The following is a 20,395-nucleotide window of genomic DNA, read 5'->3' on the forward strand; positions in this document are numbered from 1 at the left end:
TTAAAATTATATGCCTATCGGAACCTTTCCTGGGATGAGTATACTCTAAATATGAAGTTTGGCTGAGATCTATCCAGCCGTTTCGACGTGATGGTGGGAAAACCACTCTGGTTTTCCTATAAACCCCCGTCTATTCAAGGATTTTAAAATGATATGCATATCTAAACCTTCCCCGGGATTAGTATACTCTAAATACAATGTTTGGTTGAGATCCATCCAGCCGTTTCGACGTGATGGTGGAAAAACCATTCTGATTTTCCTATAAACCCCCCATATATTCAAATATTTTAAAATGATATGCATATGGAAAACTTCCCCGCGATGAGTATCCTCTAAATATGAAGTTTGGTTGAGATCTATCCAGCCGTTTCGACGTGATGGTGGAAAAACCATTCTGGTTTTCCTATAAACCCCCTGTCTATTCAAGGATTTTAAAATGATATGCATATCAAAACCTTCTCCGGGATGAGTATACTCTAAATATGAAGTTTGGTTGAGATCTATCCAGCCGTTTCGACGTGATGGTGGAACAGACAAACAGACAGACAAACAGAAACAATTTTATTTATATAGATTTTTACACTCGTTCTTCACCCCCTTTCCATCCCCGCCCAAAGGAGTCCTACGAGTGCCTTACACAACAGTATATTTTTTTCCCAGATATTAAGTCTTATTTGTACCTATTTTGGTTGACAGCTATGCCCAAACGTACATGCATAATCTCACTGCTCTAGAATCCTGGACCTGACGTTGCCATGGTTACGGCAGTTCATTTCTTTATCCGATTCCTAGAGCAGGGGTAGTGTGGTGCCAATATCTCCGTAACGGTTGGTTTTAGGGCCTTAAAACATGGTTTTCGGGCCCGTAGGGCTTACCGAGTTTTGTTCTTTGCGTCAAGAGGATTAAATTGAGCTTTGTCTCGTCCTTATACGACAAATTCGATATTTTGCCTATAATAGTATAAGAGAAAATGGAGGAAAACCGTTTTTCCTATAAAACCCCCGTCTTTTCAAAGATTTTAAAATGATATGCATATCGAAACCTTCCCCGGGGTCAGTATACTCTAAATATGAAGTTTGGTTGAGATCTATCCAGCCGTTTCGACGTGATGGTGGAACAGACAAACAGACAAACAGACAAACAGAAACAATTTTATTTATATAGACTAGAGTTCAGTATTTGATTTATAATTCCGGGATGGGTTGTGTGAGTTTTCATATTGAAGTATTTTGATCTTAATTTATATTATTTGATATTTTGAATAAATGTGGCCCTGTGTCCGAAAAACTGCAAATGCGGTAATATTCTAATTTCAAGAGATTTTATAGAAAGCTGAAACGAATGTATCGAAAAGCTCTCATGTCTTAAATGAAGCCCATCTGTATAATTTCTTCTTGAACATTGATTGTAGTAAAAATAGAGCAAGATTGCATATTATTAAAATGTTATAATGTTATACTTCCATTACTAACGTTTTTAAGCAAATTCACGTTTCCGTGGTTTTCCATTTTCACACTAGGCCAATGTTGGGGCTGTACCTCAATTAGGGCCACGGCCGATTCCTTCCTACTCCTAGGCCTTTCGTATCCTATTCGCCATAAGACATATCTGTGTCGGTGTGACGTAAAACAAAACAAATTCTAAAATTTTCAGTTTCAATTTATGGTGATTTCGGTAATGCACGGGAATTAATTTGGCTATTTATACAATACATTCTAATTCTAAGAATCTCTCATGAAATTTAATTTAAATCGCTTGTGGTACATATCGTCGTTGAGCCTGTAAAAACCACTCTGGAGAAATGCTGACCCACAGCACATACAGTACTGTATGTAATGAAGAGTGAGAATTTTGCTCACAATATTCGCACAATATTGAACGTTAGATGATAGAAGTCCGCCTCTATGGTGTAGTGGTTAGTGTGATTAGCTGCCACCCCCGGAGACCCGGGTTAGATTCCCAGCTATGCCACGAAATTCGAAGTGTGGTACGAGGGCTGGAAAGAGGTCCACTCAGCCTTGTGAGGTAAACTGAGTAAAGTGGGGGTGGGGGGGGGGTCGATTCTCACCTTAGCCATCCTCGAAGTGGTTTCCGTAGTTTCCCAATTCTCTTCCAGGCAAAAGTCGGGATGGTAACCTAATTTAAGACCACGGCTGCTTCCTTCTCACTTCCTTGTCTATCCCTTACGATCTTCCCATCCCCAAACAAGGCTACTGTTCAGCATAGTAGGTGAAGCCGCCTGGGCGAGGTACTTGCCCTCCTCTCCAATCGTATCCCCAACTCAAAGTCTCATGCTCCATGACACTGTCTTTGAGGTTGGATCCGTCGCCGAGTCCAAGGGAAAAAAACCCTGGAGGGTAAACGGAATAGAAAAAAGAAAAAATGATGACAAAACCTTACCGGCCAACGTTTTACGTTAAAATATTTCACATAGTGATTTTCGCAGGCACGTTGACGGTATATTCAAATAAATACATTATTAGTAGATTTTGAGCATGTTATTGGGAAATGGTATTTTCGAGGTTGTTTCGGATCTCTGGCAACGGCCATAGCCGTGTTGAAACACCGGATCCCGTGAGATCTCAGAAGTTAAGCAACATTGGGCGTGGTCAGGAGTTGGATGGGTTGCCACGCACTGTTGTTGGGGTAAGGGAATGGAGGAGCGGAAAGGAACTGGCCACCCTACCGCACGTAAACTCCGTCTCGGGAACATCTCTGCGGATTCGGACCTGCCTTCGGGCAGAACAACCCTTACCTTTCGGATCTCTGGCAACGAATTGCACTAGGTTCTACCTTAGAAATGAAATATGTATCCTCCATCAATGTGCTCCATCTGATGTCCCTTCTTACGAGCCCTTGCTTTATATCTAACTGAAGAAAATTTCTACGAAGCAAAGCCATGTTCATTTGTTCACACTCCTCCTTACAGGCTTTCTATATGCCTTCCGTAGTACGACGACAGCTGTTTTCCAATGCCCTTTTTACAGAAGTCCAAACGCACGAAAGTCCATAGGAGAAGCATCAGGCGATTTCTGTGAAATGCCACTGAAGGTTATAGTGCGTATTCCTATTTATTGTTCCATTCTGTCTAACAATATGGGGGCCGAACCGGAAGTGTGACTTCATGCCTTATTTTGATGCACCCAAGCTATGTTCGTGTCTGTGTCATACAGAGCTGGGATCTCAGGGCGGTAAACTGGATCAAGATTTAAGTTTGAGTTTTGAGGGAGTTTTGAGCAAAACGGTGAATAGTTGACTTCCCACTATGACAATATCCAGCAATAACATAAATTCCTTGGAAAAGAGGTTTATATACATTCTGGGTACCGTTGTTCATGACATTTTTCACCGATCTTCCGGTGGTAAATCATATTTGGTTTGCTTCAGTCACTTAGATAGTCAAACGCTTCGTCTAATGGGACCACAAATTTACATATTTCTTTTGCCAAATGATTCTTGTATGATGGCCAAACTGCTGCGTTTTTACGCTTCTCGAAGTTCAGATCCTGGTTGATGATCACTGTTCCCAACTTTCTTTAAATAGCTTTAACTAGCTTCCACCCACGGTATCACTTACCTGTCGTAAGAGGCGACGAAAAGCAGCCCAAGCGGTTATTAACTTGGGAGCAAGGGTTGGTGGCAACGGGATAATTAGCTGAGTCCTGGCATTGCTTCCACACACTTGTGCCAGGTTCCTCACTTTCATCTATCCTCTCCGACCTTTCTTTTTCTAGGGAATCCATTCTCACGCTCTTCGTGGCTGTTGACTTTCCTTAGTCTATACCGTCAATTTTCAAAATACATGTTTTTTCTCTCTGACTGGTGTTGAGAAACGATGGTTGCTTAGTTGTACTACCTCTTAAAACATAACTACCACCACCACCGCCGCCACCTCCACCTGAAATAGCTCGTTGTATTACTGGATTGCCGCCTTGACCGTCCTTACGATCTCTCGAGTACGGCTTGTAGCCGGCGGTAGCTTCACGTGTTTCTTGCCTTTCAGAATAAATACCCTTCTGGTCTTTCCTGTCTTATTCAACACAAAGCCGATCCCTTTCTTTGGCATGGTAAAATTACGTTTCCTGCACGCTTCAATAACATCAGAATAGCTATAGTTTGCGTCGCAAAGGGCTGTAATGCAGCTACACGTTTGTGTATGCTACACAGACATAATTTTAAATGGCTTAGTTATCACATGGAAAGCTGACTCTGCCACGCGCCATGCAGCGCTACAGAGACATCCAAAATTCATTATCAGATATCGGAAGGAACCTAAGTAGAACGCGACAAATTTAGCATCGTAGAAGAAGTTATTAAAGAAAATAAATTGTAATTTTATTCGAAATGTAGACGACAATTATTAGAACTTGGAACAGGAATTTCATACCTAGGAGATTAAACTGCAAAGAGTAATCAAGTAAACTCTTAGCTGGACTCCGGTTTTGTGATGAGATACATCGTGCATTTAATTTAATTTCATTTTTGGTAAAACTAATGATTTACCAATTCATTTTTATTAGCGATAAAATATTCACAAATTCAATAACACCTACATATTAATGGCTGCCATTTTAAAAGGCTTATTATTGAAATATCAAAATAAACCTGTATTTGTTCCTAACATCTGAGAAATATCCATATCAAATTTCAGGCCAATTATTCCAGCAGTTCAGGCTGTTTTGAGAGAGAAATAACCGATACCATCTCGCTTGAAGTTATTGCGCCATTTTTTGGAATTCATATATGAAATAGGGGCTTCCGTGGCTCAGACGACAGCGCGACGGCCTCTCGCAGCTGATTCCGTGATTCAAATCCCGGTTACTCCATGTGAGATTTGTGCTGGAAAAAGCAATGGTCTTCAGTGGTTTCAAATTTTCACACAAGGAAAATGCTAGGTATGTACCTTAATTAAGGCCACGGCCACTTCCTTCCCACTTCTAGCCATTTCCTACCCCATCGTAGCCATAAGACCTGTCCTTGTCGGTGCTACATGAAACAACTTGTAAAAAAAAACAGTCCAGCAACTCTGTCCAATATCATTTCACCTGTCAATCATTAATCATTACCCCAGAAGAGTGCGACAAGCTTCGGGAGCCGGCACAATTCCTGTCCTTGCCGCTATACGGAGGCTTCATTCATTCCATTCCATGACTGGAAACAGTCTGCGGATTATCAATATATTTTTGGTCAAGAGCCTGCGCGGCTTAGGTGGCAGTACGCCGTCCTCTCACAGCTGGGTTCCGTGGTTCGAATCCCGGTCTCTACGCAAGATTTGTGCTGGACAATGCTAATGCTTGACAGTTTTCCTCCGAATACTCCTGTTTTCTCTGTCATTTTTCATTCCAGTAACACTCTCCAATTTCATTTTATTTCATCTGATTTCATCCATCAGTCATTAATCATTGCCTCAGAGGAGTGAGACAGGCTTCGGCAGCGAGCACAATTCCTGTCCTCATCGCTATATGGGGTATTCATTCATGCCATTCTGACACTGTCGAATGACTGGAAACAGGCTGGGGATTTTCATTTTCATTTCCTAGTTTAGGTCAATATTTTGAAGTAAAACGTAGCTTGACATTTCCTAGTTGCCTTCGAGAGTGTTTGTACATAATTGCATCAAATCCTATGGAGACGATGAGGCATGACTGGCAAGGATCCTACATTCCAGTACATGAAGTGCTCAACGTGTCCACCATGCACCTGAACATGTCATCTCATTGATTGTGGAGACGTTCGAACAATCCGGGCATTCCACCCCTTCGATGGCAACTTTGTTCCACACGCAGACGAAGTACTAAAATGTCCGTAACGGCATGAATGACTCCAAACATAATCCTAAATATGAACCACCCCACCCTATTCTAGCTAATAACTCTGAGAGAATTAGCTCGTACACGATGGACCGTAGGGACTAGCGGCGTGCATTGTTCGAACTTTACACGGGTAACCAAGACGGAGCAAGATGTCCCTTGCTGAATATGCAAACACTAATACGCATGAGTGGAACGTATGATCTAAAATGCCCGAGTTTGCTCCAATGAGTTCAACAGGGCATGTTTGAAGCGAAGTTTCCTGACTGGGGAGGATGACCCTGCCTGCTTTACTACTGACGTTGCAAAAGTGTAGTTCATTCGATATGAGTAAGCCCTTTTTTTTTTTTACAAAGAGCAAAGGCCTGGAATTTGGAGGTATGAAAGGGTGATTGAATGACTGAGTTAATCATTGGTTTTGAGCTGAAGTTCAACATGCCACGTGAATCATGGTAACAATTCAGAACAGTGAATATAAACTAATCAAGAGGGATGGGATAAGTTGTGGTTTTTGGAAATGCATACAGTTAGGAGATATGTAACATAAAAACTTTCCAGTCTGTCAAACATACAACAATTGCAATATAAATTATAACACTATGAACATACCTATAAAAAATACGCACTATTATACAAAGAATGACACGTTTCGTTCTACAAGAATATCCTCAGATTCTATCAAATCATTTAAAACATGCGCGTATATGTACAGTACTTTTTACGTTGCACAAACTTGTCAATGATAGAGGGTTTAGTGATAATATGAACAAGTAAGTTATTGACATATAATGGATTTACAAGTATTAACAAAAACAAAAACAAACAAACCCCATGCCACTACAGCCCTTAAAGCGCCTTGGCCAACCAAGCGACCGCTGCTCAGCCCTAAGGCCTGCAGATTACGAGGTGTCGTGTGGTCAGCACGACGAATCCTCTCGGCCGTTATACTTAGCTTTATATACCGCGGCCGCTATCTCACCGTCAGATACCTCCTCAATTATAATCACGTAGGCTGAGTGGACCTTGAATCAGCCCTCAGGTCCAGATAAAATCCCTGACCTGGTCGGTAATCGAATCCGGGGCCTCCGGGTGAGAGGCAGGTACGTTACCCCTACACCATGGGGCCGGCGAACAAGTATTTTTTTGCTAGTTGCTTTACGTCGCACCGACACAGATAGGTCTTATGGCGACGATGGGACAGGAAAGGGCTAAGAGTGGGAAGGAAACGGCCGTGGCCTTAATTAAGGTACAGCTCCAGCATTTGCCTGGTTTGAAAATGGTAAACCACGGATAACCATTTTCAGGGCTGCCAACAGTGGGGTTCGAACCTACTATCTCCCGAATACTTGATACTGGCCGCACTTAAGGGACTGCAACAATCGATCTGAACTTACCGAGACTGCCGACGCTAAGTCCGTTTTCACCAAACACTGTTTCAGGACCTGAGTCCTGAGTCATAGGTAAGTACAGAAGTTGTTTCATTATGTTAACACTTGTAAATTCAATATTTGTCAACTTCTTCAAATTATCACTAAACTCTCTATCATTGACAAGTTTACGCAATGTAAACCTTACTGCACATATATATGCATGTTTTAAGTGATTTGATATAATCTGAGGATATTCTTGTAGAATGAAACGTGTCATTCTTTGTATAATAGTGTGTACTTTTTACAGGTATGTTTGTAGTGTTATAAGTTGTATTGACATTTTTGTGTGTTTGACAGACTGGGAAGGTTTTGTGTTACATTTAACTAAGTCGACACTGGGAAGTATGGCTTCATTCTTAAGAAAAAATGTTAGGGGGCAGCTTAATTTTCCGTGAAACGTGTAGTGCACAGTTAGCATATAAATCCGGTGCAACTAATTCCATTCCCGAGCTTCTCGCCAATTTCTCCCCGGCAATACAAAACAAACCATAACTAGAGCGTTCGTTTTCATGTGTGCCAAATATTTCCGACCATTCAATATTGTTGCTGGAAAGGCTTTAAATAGTTAGGGCAAGAACTGATTAATATCGGTGCTAATTTTGATCCAAATCCTTCCACCATCAGTAGAACAAGGACGGAGGAATGGGAGCACTTGTGCCTGTGACCGTGATAGTGCGTGAAGGAGAGAGTATCAAGGGGCAAGGACGAATGAACATAGCTGGCCTCACTTTTTGGAAGCAAGCATCGGTCGTGTTCATGCTCAAAAATATGAACCGAGCATAGAGCGTATTTTGCATGACATCAACTAGGATATTTTTCTTGCTTCGGGGTGTACTAACCCCCTCCCTCATTACTTTCCACATGTTTAGAAACACACTGTATATAAGAATGTATAATTATTTTATACACCCACAAGGAAAGGAGAATCAGGTAGGCTACAGTCTTAAATTTTTGGTCACTTAACTATACCGACCAGTGTTTTGACTGAAGCATACCAGTGCTCTGTACGAGACCCTGCATCACCTTGAGTTGAAATAAGCAACACGATTATTATGACAAATGACGTAGCTAACTTCGTCCGTCCGGTATCCATCTTCCATACATATTTATCAGAAAATGAGTTGTCCGCTTCCACGGTTAGCGTGATGGCCTTTTGCCCAAGACGTCTCGGGTTCGATTACTGGAGGGGTCGCAGATTTTAACCTTAGTAGTAAATTGCAAAGGTTTGGGGGCTGTGTGTGTGTGTGTGTGTGTGTGTGTGTGTGTGTGTGTGTGTGTGTGTGTGTGTGCCATTTTCAGCATTATAATTAATCTTAGGTAAGGCCCCATCCTCACAGCCGCGCAGATCGCTTATCAGGCGTCAACTCGAAAGACCTGTAGCAAGCCTCTCCCGAGGCCATACGACTTTATATACAGGGTTATTCACCTAACATGTTACACGGATATAACTTCTACACTTTTAAAGATATCGGCATTATGTTTTTATATTAAAAAATGGTACTCAGGGCCTTGTAAAATAACGTGCTACTTAGTCTCATGGGGTGATTAAAAAACCGAGATATTGATACTAAATCCATATTTTTAAATGGAATGGCACAAATTCATACAGCTGATTTAAAAGTTCATCTGCGTACAAGTTCAAATATGTAAGTATTTTCAAAATAGGACAATTAGTTTTTGAGATATAAGTAAGAAAAGCAAGTGCTGTTTTGCATGCCGCATCAGACGGCGCAAAGTAGGCCAAGGACATATTGAGGCGCAAGCAGTTTCCTGGGAGTGAGTTCAGCCACAGAATGGATACCAATCATGCAAGCGCCTCATATACATGTGATGGGTTTGCAAAGGTATGACAGACGAACACATAACAGGACAGAAAGGGTTGATGTGTTTAAAAGGAATAGAATAAGTACTTTGCCTTGAAAGGAACATAACGAAAGCTATAATTGTCACTGGTTTTAGTGTACAGTTCATACTACTCTATGAATTGAGAAATAAACATAACACAAAACACCGGAAGACCTCCTTCTAGAAAAGCAAATGGTCAGAGATGATCGTGGTGAGATGGCAGCAACACTATTATTTATGTTTTATTTTACACGCATTAATCTCCGCAGAGCTCCAGCACGATTGTAGTAGCGTGCATTCGGGAGAGCGTAAGTTCCAGTCTTGCCTCGCCCAACCTGACAGTGATTTTCATGGTGTCCCATGATCAACACCAGGAAAAAACCGGATAGGTACCTTTGTGATAGGCCACGGCCGACTTTCTTTCCAAATCCTTCCCATTCCAATCCGTGAGAAAAAACGCTAAACTCAGCGCAACCTATTACATGTCAAAACAAAACAATACAACTTTAATCTCCCTTCCCCGTTGTGTGTTCGCCAGTCACACAACAACGTTGCACACCCAGGGTATGTTACGGTACATCACATTATGTTTACAGTACATGCCTGGTATCCGTTCTGTGGCTGGACTCAAGGCCAGGAAGCAGCTTGCGCCTTAATATGTCCATGCCTGACTCACGCCGTCTAATGCGGCAGCAAAACCGCGCATGCTGTTCTTATTTATATCTCAACAAGTAATTGTCCGATTTTGAAAATACTTACATATTTGAACTTATACGCAGTTGATCTTTTAGGCCAGCTGTATGAATTTGTACCGTTCCATTTAAAAATATGGAGTTAGTATCAATATCTCGGTTATTAATCACCCCACGAGACTAAGTAGCACGTTATTTTACAAAGGCCTGGATACCATTTACGAATATGAAAACAGAATGCCGATATCTTTAATGGTTTAGAAGATATTTCTGTGTAACATGTTAGGTGAACAACCTTGTATACCGGGTGGCCCTCCAGCCCCGTTCACTCTAGGTACAAGAGTCCCAGATGCACTAAGATGAATGGGATGCCTAATCACTGGTTTACAAAGGAGCGCTACAACGTGCTGCATTTCGGATATGAAACAAATACCAGCCCTTTTTACTACATATTGAAACCGCACAGTGTCCTGTACAGCTCATTGGTATTATGGGTGCCTTTCTACCTCATTAAAATCACTCCTGAAGGTCGCGTCATTGGTAGTAGTATGGGGAATGGGGATCGAGCGGCTTCCGGCCAGAATGGAACCCGCGAAAGAGCGCCTGGAAAACAAAGGGAAGACTGAGCAGGAGCCAAGCCCCCGCGAAATGACCCTCTCAACTTGCAGAGAGAGCTAGGAAGATGACGCGATGCTGGAGTAGTCAGATACGCCCCGAGGTGTGGCCTAGCATCCCAGAGTTCCAAACTAACATAAGGAACTTCCGGTTTTTTATGCACGTGTTACGGGTGCCAACGTCGGATTTTGGCGCGTAAAAATGGGATGATCTTTTGATCCAGACATAGGAAAATTATGGGAGACACACCAATGAATAGAGCTGAATTTTCTGCGTTTCCCAGACTAAAAATATGTAATACGTTATTCAGGGGAAGAAAGGAGGTCACCAGATGTCCAGATTTAACAGATTGCAAACACATGTGAATACAAGAGCGTCACCCAAGCTAAGAGTCACGCTCAAAAGATGACTCCACCCCCGAGGGACGCTAATGAAATAATTAAAGGCGGGAGTCGAATTACGGGATAATTGCCGATCGTTGGTTGAGCGCACCTGGATCAATTAGGAGAGGAAAAAGAGGGCTACAATATCCACTATTTAAATGTCTTCAACTCCTGGAATGAAAGGAGCTCTTGTCCTTAATGAACCGTGAACTTCCGGTGCGTATACCATAAAAGCTGAGCTGACCCTCGCTGAAGACAGTTCTTAGCGGGTCGTTGAGAGGGGACATTGTGTCACGTTGTGCCCCAGTTTTACAGTCAGAACCCTACTGACCACATATTAACTCAGTGCTATTGTGTTCGTCTCGGCCGTGAAATACAAAGCCTTTGTGAAGTGCGGACGGGAAGCCAAGCGAGCCTAGGCGAATGTCTCTGTGCCGCGTGTCAGTAAATAAGCTGCAAGTAGAGTTTATAAACGAGTAGCGGTTTCGGCTATGTACAATGCCAGCCTAAATGAGTCCGTGATATTCGTAAATTGGTATCACCCAAGTTGCTACTCTAAGTGAGGGGCTCAGGTGTTGTGAGCTACCCGATTCATGCTGCGAACGCGCCCGCTGTAAGTGGCATGACCTGCTTGTTCGTGGTGTAGACTCTGTGTTCGTGTCGTGGTAACAGCAGGACCGTGTGTCGAGTTGTGGAGTGTTACCCCTTGGATTACTTTAAGATTTCAGCAGTGAACGAGCCAGCCAGAATGTCGTACCTGTGTGTACCAGGGTCACAGGACAGCACGCTCGACGCCAGCGCCGAGGTCATGCAGGAGTAAACTCCACCATGGGTCTCCCGTGGAAGGAAAAACCACGGCCACCAAACAGATGAGTTGATGTCAAATATAAATTTATTAAGCACGATAATGTATAACCGAGGATAGGATGAGCTTTCCTCTGTAAATACTTAAATGTTGTAAAAATAATGTATGCCCTAATATGGGATTTAAAAAAAAATAACGTAAATTCAAGGGAGCTAATTCCCCGGACGAGCCATTTTTTTCTTCTTAATGATTAGTTTATCGTGAGGGGTTATTCTTAGTAATATGCGGTGTATCCTAGCAAGTAAGGGAGACAAGGATAGGAGAATATTGGAGTTTCCCTTAGGGGTGGCTGGAACAATAAGAAATTAGCAGAGAAAATCATGTCCATAGGTTGCTAGTTAATGTTCAACATGGAGATTGTATTTGCTGGGGAAACTCATGGGTCAATCAGGCGATGCATGCGTAATTTACACATATGATAAGTGCATGTACAACAAGAGAGAAGAAATCCTGACCGAGAGAGAGGTGCATTATGTTATTTAGGTATAATAGTGAGGGACAGTTCGCGAGTTTCCCGTGATTCTTGATTATTTAACCAGAAAGGTATGGATTTTTTTATGCAACCGGCTGAGATCCGGGGAAGCCAGAGTCTTATGTACAGTAGAAATATAAATATATACAACTCTGGGCAGTAAGCGAAGAAGTTGTGGAACGTGGAATCAAGGAATCAGGAGAGTCCTATGCCCAAGGTAAGAAGATACGCGATATGAGACGTAATGAGAGGGCCGAATGCCCGGATAGTTTCTGATGAGATAATTTGGAAGTGATGGTGCTCATGAAAAGAATGAGAAGGTATAGAATAAATGAGTATTTCATGGGAATTCTACGGTAAGATGAATAAACACATGGGCCAGAGATATGTGTCTCTCCGAGGAAAAGGAGGCCTGGCCATTATAATTGAGAGGAGTCAAGAAGCTGACGTAGCTAATGAATGAGTGCTGGCTGCAGTACGGCGAATGACCCACCCTTTCTTTTCTTTTTATGTGCGGATCTGTTCGCCCCCTTCGTGACAGAAGGGGACCTGCTGTCCTATTGTCGCAAGACTCGGGCTCTGGGTTTTCACCGTGCTCTTTTGTTTGGTTTAAATGGCTTAGCGAAGAATACTTATATAATGATAATATCACGGTGATTTAAAAGGTAATTAGTAAATGAATGTGGATCTCTCCCCAATGTCCGGTGATATGAGACCGTAGCTAGTTCGAGATTTCTTTTTCAGGAATGCACCTCTCGGTCGGAGTCATATGTTCGAGCCCAGGTCGGATGGGCTGAGGTAGATGATACTGATGACCATGTTTTTCTAACAGGAATGGCCTCTTTTCGGCATGAAGTGTATATATCTGTGTGTGTTTAGTATGTAAGGCGCATCTATTTTGAGTTCAAACAGAACCGCCGTTCAGCGTTGTCTGGTCTTGGTGATAGATAAGGGAAGTCCGGGGTTGAGCTAAATAATATGTGTTTTTTTGTTGTGTATTATATAAATATCTCTTGGATGTGTCAATTATATAGCGTAGGGACCGGTTGATTACGTGCTAAGAATATAATGTGTTATGTAAGTGGACATCATCTCATATTACACGATGTGATCGACAGAAGAATAAAATGTAATGAAACGGCATGAACTTATGAGGGAAAGATGGACGAAAGTGTCGCAAAACCTCAATTATACCGTTGTGCCGACGACGCCCTTAGGCGAGTCATATTTAGAGTGTCAATTACTTTTCCTTTCCTCCCGTATGCGGAGAGTTCATTGTATAGGGTGGTGTATTTTCCTTCTTTTATTATGTCATATTTTGAATAAATTAGTCTTCGTAACCCCCTTTATATGATTCTTGTCATTTGTAGTTATGCTAAGCAGTATCCAGTAATAGTTGAACCCGGAGAATCCTACTTTCATATTACATAAGGCTCCATCTTAAATATTTGTTGTTTTTTTTTCCTTTCTTTCTTTCGAACGTAACTTCTCCCCAAGTGCTCGAGTTGCCGCGGCTAGCACAGAAAGTAGGAAGGGAATCGGTTCGAAGCTCGTTAGGCTAGTCGAGCCCCCCTTACTCTAGTCTCATCCGTGGGTGTTTACCCAGTTATGTGGAGGCATTCTCATGCGCGGGTCTTCCATTCGAGACCCGGAAGGGTGTAATATGTACTGTAACAGGGTGCATTTGAAAATACGGTAAAGACTAATAAAATAACATTAAGTGATTAATTTATACATGTACAGACATTCTACTATACAAAAGAATTGCTTGTGTGTGGTATGTGATTCGAACGATCCATTAACTCTTAATTTCATCTCTGCTCGGTGAAATACGTGTATTAGGAAACTACTGCGCATATCGATGCAGTGAATGGCCGTCCACCTGACCTCTCTTCGTATGCTGACGTACCCTGCGTGCAAGTAGTAATATCCCTGTGAAAATCAGTTATTAGTCTTCCCACTCAACATTCCTGCATGCGGGACCCTTATAAATAGATATTATTCAGTTTGCAGACCACCTGGTGTATGTAGTAAATGAGTTGCGGAAAATCAAATAACAGAGCTAAGAATGCATGAAACACAATGTAATACAGTACTTCTTGACTGCAATAGTGGCAGACAAATGTCCAAGGAAGTTTTCTCACTGACCACCAGTATCTGCAGGCTCTCCTCGGGCCGTGTGACAATAATTTCGGCTTGTTAAGTTCTTTACTCTCTGTATACACCACAGGAATTTTGATTTTTATTATTATATTAAAATATAGAGTATGATACAATACAATTGTTTCCACCACTGTAGTTTGTTACACAGTTTCCTTCATTTGTACGATTACATCATGAGCTATGTCCTGTTAATTTTATACTGTTCTTTTCCTACTTTCACGTACGAAAATATATATAATGTTGAGTCAGTTTGAGCGGCAACAGCACTGACAACACTGAGTACACACAACGATGGAAGAAGAGCAAGAAGTGTGTTAGAAATCGTCTTCTAGAGTACGACATGTTGAAAGATACACTGTTTACAGTCAAAGTTGGTCACCATTATGGTATCTTCGATCGCCGGATACAGATTATACTCAACCCTTATTCTGGGTTTAATCTTCACTCACGCGGAGAACACTTTCAGCTCACCAATCATTCATTCCAACATATCTCAGGCATCGAATGAAATGAATTCCTTGAGCACCTTCGAAAGTCTTCCCCCTTCCATTCTGCGAGATCAATATTATCCCAGGATGTGACTTAGGTCCCAATCCTGGAACAGACAAAGGGAGGTATTCATTGTCACGTAATGAAACAAAAACAATGTGAGATTTTGACTTGGATTGAGGGTAGCAGTATATTTACACAATAACAATAAAAACAATAAACAGATAAACTGATATAATACAAATCCATATCACGAAATACTAAATTAAGGCATTGCAATACTGTAATCCAGCCTGAAGCACTATATTAATCTAAACACTGATCATTGGGTGTATATCATTAATTAAAGAATTGATTAAAGATGTAGGAAATCAAGTAAGGAAAATCTAAAGGAAATTTTTTGCACCAATCTGTACAGGGGGAATCTGGATGATAAGGAAATCTCATGACCTGCAGCAACACTCAGAGGAAATTTCAGACACATTTAAGAAAATACATTTTTCAATTTTACGGGCATATTCACAGAATGTCTAATCAGAAATTGTCCAAAACCATTCTTAACCTTTCCCTATCAAAATAAAAAGCAGGCTGCTCAAAAATGCAGAAGTTCTTCAGGAAATAAGCATCACATATATCACTGTATTAGACAGATCTAAGTTGAGAAAATTAGCCGACAATCCTCGTTTTACACACCTTCACTACCACCAAAATACCTGATCAGAATATCGTAAGAAAAGCCCCAAAGCACCAATTGTAAACGACAGGATCGCAATTAATTAATGGTAAGTGCAGCATCACGACTGCGTTCCAGGAGATAATAATTAAAACTGGACACAATGGTACGTACATTACTATTGCTAAAGTAACATTCAGTGTGGCAGATTGTATAAGCCAGGCATGAACTTACTGATTTATTTTGGATGTATTTTATGAAGCCTAGGATTGTGAAATATCAATCATCCCTGTGGACAGGAGGGTAGAATATGCCCATGTGATCCTCTGCTGTCATAAGAGGAGGCTAAAAGGGTAAACCTCAGAGGCTCTTAACTTACGTGCGTCGGTGCCTGCAGAGCCTGTCATCACTTGCTTGTGCCAGCTTCCTTGCTTTCAACCTTCCTATACAACCTCTCGTATTCAAAATGTGATCACTTCTAAAAATTACAGTGGTGATACTGCATACGCGGAGGAATATGTCATGATTTTCCTCGCTTGAAGATCTACTTCCCATACTGGCATACTTACAACAGCTCTACGTATAACAATCCGAGACTCTTTTAAAAAGCCGAGCTTAGTGCTGAAACGCTAGGGCACCAACTTTTGGAGCCAATTTTAACGGGTTTGCATACAGTTTGTTCCTTATGATTGTCGGCCTCGATTTTCTGGAGGCAGTCAGGTCAGGCGTCACGTCTCAGACACACTGTCCAGCATTTGCAGCAGTGTGATGGTTCCCAGATGTTTCAGGGTTGCAAAATATGGGGCCACCGTACGCCACTCCTTGTCTTGGAAGGCAAAGTCACGTCAGTACGATATTCTGCAACCCATGGTGATACCTATCACCAGAAGTTTGGAGGAGAATTTGTCTTAATGGTCAACAATGCGCGCATCCATCGTGCGGTTCTCGTTAATGATTTGCTTCGTGATCACGATTTCGCTCGAATAGAGTATCCGCCATGTTACCGGCCATGAACCGTAGCGAATGTGCCTTAGATACATTAATGAAGACTGTTTATGAACAATAATACCCATCAACTACTATGCGAGATCAACGCCGAATCACCGTGGAGGAGCGAATTTGCCTCAGTATTTGAACTTGTGTAAACACGCCAGTCTAGTTTCATTCATTATTTAGCCGTGGTCTTGTTTTGCCTTTTGTTGTTCTTGTTGTTGTGGTGGTTTGAGTCATCAGTCCATAGACTGGTTTGATGAAGCTCTCCATGCCATCCTATCCTGTGCTAAACTTTTCATTTCTATGTAACTGTTGTATCCTACATCTGCTCTAATCTGCTTGTCATATTCATATCTTGATCTACCCCTATCATTGTTACAGCATACACTTCCTTCAAAAATCAACTGCACAAGTGCTGGGTGTCTTAAGATGTGTCGTATCATTCTATAACTTCTTATCGTCAAATTTAGCCAAGTCGATTTCCTCTCACGAATTCCATTCGGTATCACAGTAAGAAGGCTTTCCCGGCGGTGTCAATATAATAAAAATCTTCCGGGCTATTGTGATGTGATCCACTTCTCTTATTCCTTCGGAATGATTCGGTATCTCACGATTCGATCTACCCAGCTCACTGTCAGCATTTTTCTATAACTTCATATTCCTAAAGCTTCTATTACATTTCTTTCTGAACTCGTTATCGTCCATGTTTCACTTCCATGCAACGCCACACTCCAGATGAAGGTCAGAGAGTATATACACTTCCTCTGATCACGGAAGAATGCTATTTTCTGCTAGATACTCTTTGATTGTCGGACATTCCCCAGCTTCTAAATATACTCAACAGATGGCAGAACGTTCCTAATAACTTACATGCTGCTAAGAGAAGACAGTCGATATAGGTACAGATGGGAAGGTATCAAGTCGACTAGCCTTCTGTATGATCATTAATAAAGGGCAGGAACAAACTCTTCAAACAGCTGGTGTTTACTTACCCGAACCACTATTCAGCCATGGCCAATTGTGTGTTGCACTATCTCGAGCAAGATCGTTTGAAAATAAGATCCAGATACGCCCGAATGGTCAAAGCACAGTTAATGTTGTATGGAAATAAATGTTATAAACTATATTACGAAATAATTATGTACCGGTATTATATGTTCATAAAACCATTGAAAATGACAGGCAAAACAATATGACAACCACAGACATATCAAGAAGAGTTATCTGACCTATTCTTAACGAATGCTGCGGAGAAGGTCGGGTCCACTAGTAGAGTAATAAATAAGTTACAGGACTGTGAGCGAATGCAAAAGATTTTTGACAATGCCGTAAGATGAGCAACAGACAATGATATAGTGTTAAACGGGGTGAAATGTATGACTGTTAATAAGGGGATAAAGTCCTCTCAGTTTTAACTGCTGTGTTGATGAGGTGAAAGTACATCATGGAGTTCAGCATATGTACCTAGGTTTCAATATACGGAAAGTCGTCGTTGGGGTAAACACATTGTATCTTTAAATAATAACTTTATTTGCTTTACATTCCACTAACTACTTCTGTGGTTTTTGGAGACCCCGTGGTGTCGGAATTGAGTCTCGCGGGACTTCTTTTACGTGCCAGTAAGTCTACCGACACCAGGCCGACGCATTTGAGCACCTTCAAATACCTGATCCAAGATCGAAACTGCCAGGTTGGAGTCAAAAGGCCAGTGTCTCAACCGCCTGAGCCACTCAACCCTTAGGCAGGTCTATACACAGCCGCTCTCCATGCAGTCCTGTTTGAATCCATCCTCTTAGTTTCTTCCTAATGTCCTATTATTTTGACACTGTCCACCATATGGTACCTCCTTCCATTTACCGATCTTTCTAGAGCGTCCATCAGCAAACACTATTTTCGTAGCCAATGCTCAAGCCAGTTCCTCTTTCTTGTGTAGATGGTTTGTAATACATTCCCCTTTTCTAAAACTCACTCCAATAGCTGGTCGTTCCGTACCTTTTCCACCCTTCGCCACAACAACATATCAAATGTTTCTAGTCTCTTTTCACTTATCTTCCTTAGCATCGAGGTCTCTGATTCACATTGCGCCTAACTCCAAAAAGGCATTTCGCCAGCCTCTTTCTTAACGTTACGTCCAAGCGTCCACATAGGAGTCTCTTCTTTCTCTTGAAGGCTTCCTTAGCGATGGCAAGGCGAGTTTTTAACTCCCTACTGCTTCTCATATCATACGTTTATATGCTTCCTAGATATTTGAACGCTGACACTTCTTCAATATCCTTATTTTTATCTTGACGTTTGCCTTGCTCCCTCGTGCACTTATCACCATACGCTTTGTCTTATCACTTTTCATTCCCTATTACTCACAGGTTGCATTCAGGTCTTCTAGCATTCCATTTAGAACCATTTCATTCTCTGCCAACAACACCATGCTATCAGCAAAATATGACTTAAAATGAAGGTTACAGATCTCTTGATATGCTTAGGATGCTATTTAGGGGTTGTAGTTTGGATGTAAAGGGGATGGCATATAAGTCACTGATAATACCCCAATTAGTGTGTCGTTAGAGTGTTATTTAATATAACATGTCCTTACTAACTGACTGACTGACGGACCGACTGACTGACTGATACATTACCTCCGAGAAAAAATTACTAGACATAAATAAATGAAATTTTGGGGATACACTTATATTACAGTGTAAGTGCTCACTAAGGAAATATTCTTTGCTTTTCTGTCACTAAGGGGTTGAAAAGTGGAGTGAAACTTTAAAATGAGTATATCTCAAAAATGTAGCATGTTACGGACGTAATCATTGGTATTTGGAATCTCCTTTAGAAATAAATAAACAAACACATTTTTGTTTTCGGAAAATCCACTTAAGGTGGCGGGGAGGTGTGTATGTGCGTGTGAAAAGAAGTAAAAAAGGAGCTGAATTTTATTTGAGGATACTTATTGCACCGGGCGGTACACCTCCGCTCCGCTAATTCAAACATTGCGCCAGTTGAAACTCCTCTACTGGAGGAAGCCGGAACTTTATCTTCCACTTTAATTCTCTGAGTTCTCAGAAGATGACTCTACGGTAAATTTAGAAGTGTTCTGAACTATGTCAGTTTCGATGTGTATTTGTTTGCTCTGTAGTAAGAAGTGTGAACATTCTCTTCTAGATGGCACCTCTTAAGAACTACAATTGTGCACCCTAGTGCGAAGTGAAGGTAACTTTTTTTTTTTTGAAGAAATTTAGTATTTAAAAGTTTGTTCTTTATTAAATTTCTTTCAGCCATTGTTTAAGTTGGCAATGTTAATCCTTCCATTCCGCCAGTTTTGAAATTGGCCAATCGCAAATTTCTGTAATAAATTTTCCACCAATCCTGGTTTTCTTCTCCAGTTTTGACATGTAATCTTTTGGCCGTCCAATAAAAACCTTGTGGGCGGGTGTTATCATTCATGAAAGGTCTCGAATGTTCCACGAGGGTATATAAACTGCTGATTTTTTAGTCGCCGCGCCACTTCAGTAACATCTCTCATTGTGTAATTATGTAGCAGGGGGCGGGAAGCGCCTCTTTCTTCGGGCAGCAGTTCTACCATCAGTTAATGGCCGTTTTATAACTTATTTTCTTGCTAGCTCAGCAGTTTAACCCTCGGCGCAGGTTCGAAACTTTTATCATGTAACCATCCTGTAAAATGTAATAGACACTTGGTATAAAATTCTGTCTCTTTGACTACAAATCGGGATAGAGAGTGCCTACCCTCTCGAGCTCCCTCTCATATTGTTTTTGAGGTGACTACGCTTTCATACCTGTTTTTCTTCGTTGCATAAAGTAATTAATTTTCCAATCGTGTCACCTCCGTAGTATGGGATTAGCCCTTGTATAAGCGGCCTAAGAGCCAAATAGGTTTTAAAAAGGTGTATTAGGAGTGCAGTTACGCCTCCTCTCAAGTTGGTATTTTGGGGGCCATGTAATTGTCC

The 20,395-nt window shown here is 41.5% G+C and overlaps 1 protein-coding gene across 1 annotated transcript in view; it reads right to left on the bottom strand.

The window, feature by feature from the left end:
• Positions 1 to 14,353: 14,353 nt before the first annotated feature.
• Positions 14,354 to 20,395, bottom strand: part of LOC136857191 (uncharacterized) — a 971,464-nt gene continuing 965,422 nt past the window's right edge. The window contains exon 6 of the mRNA XM_068227647.1: positions 14,354 to 14,870. The gene's annotated coding sequence lies outside the window, so the exon portion shown is untranslated. The remainder of the gene's footprint in view (positions 14,871 to 20,395) is intronic.

The sequence above is a fragment of the Anabrus simplex genome, chromosome 1, assembly GCF_040414725.1.
Source record: "Anabrus simplex isolate iqAnaSimp1 chromosome 1, ASM4041472v1, whole genome shotgun sequence".
In the NCBI taxonomy this organism is placed as follows: domain Eukaryota; kingdom Metazoa; phylum Arthropoda; class Insecta; order Orthoptera; family Tettigoniidae; genus Anabrus; species Anabrus simplex.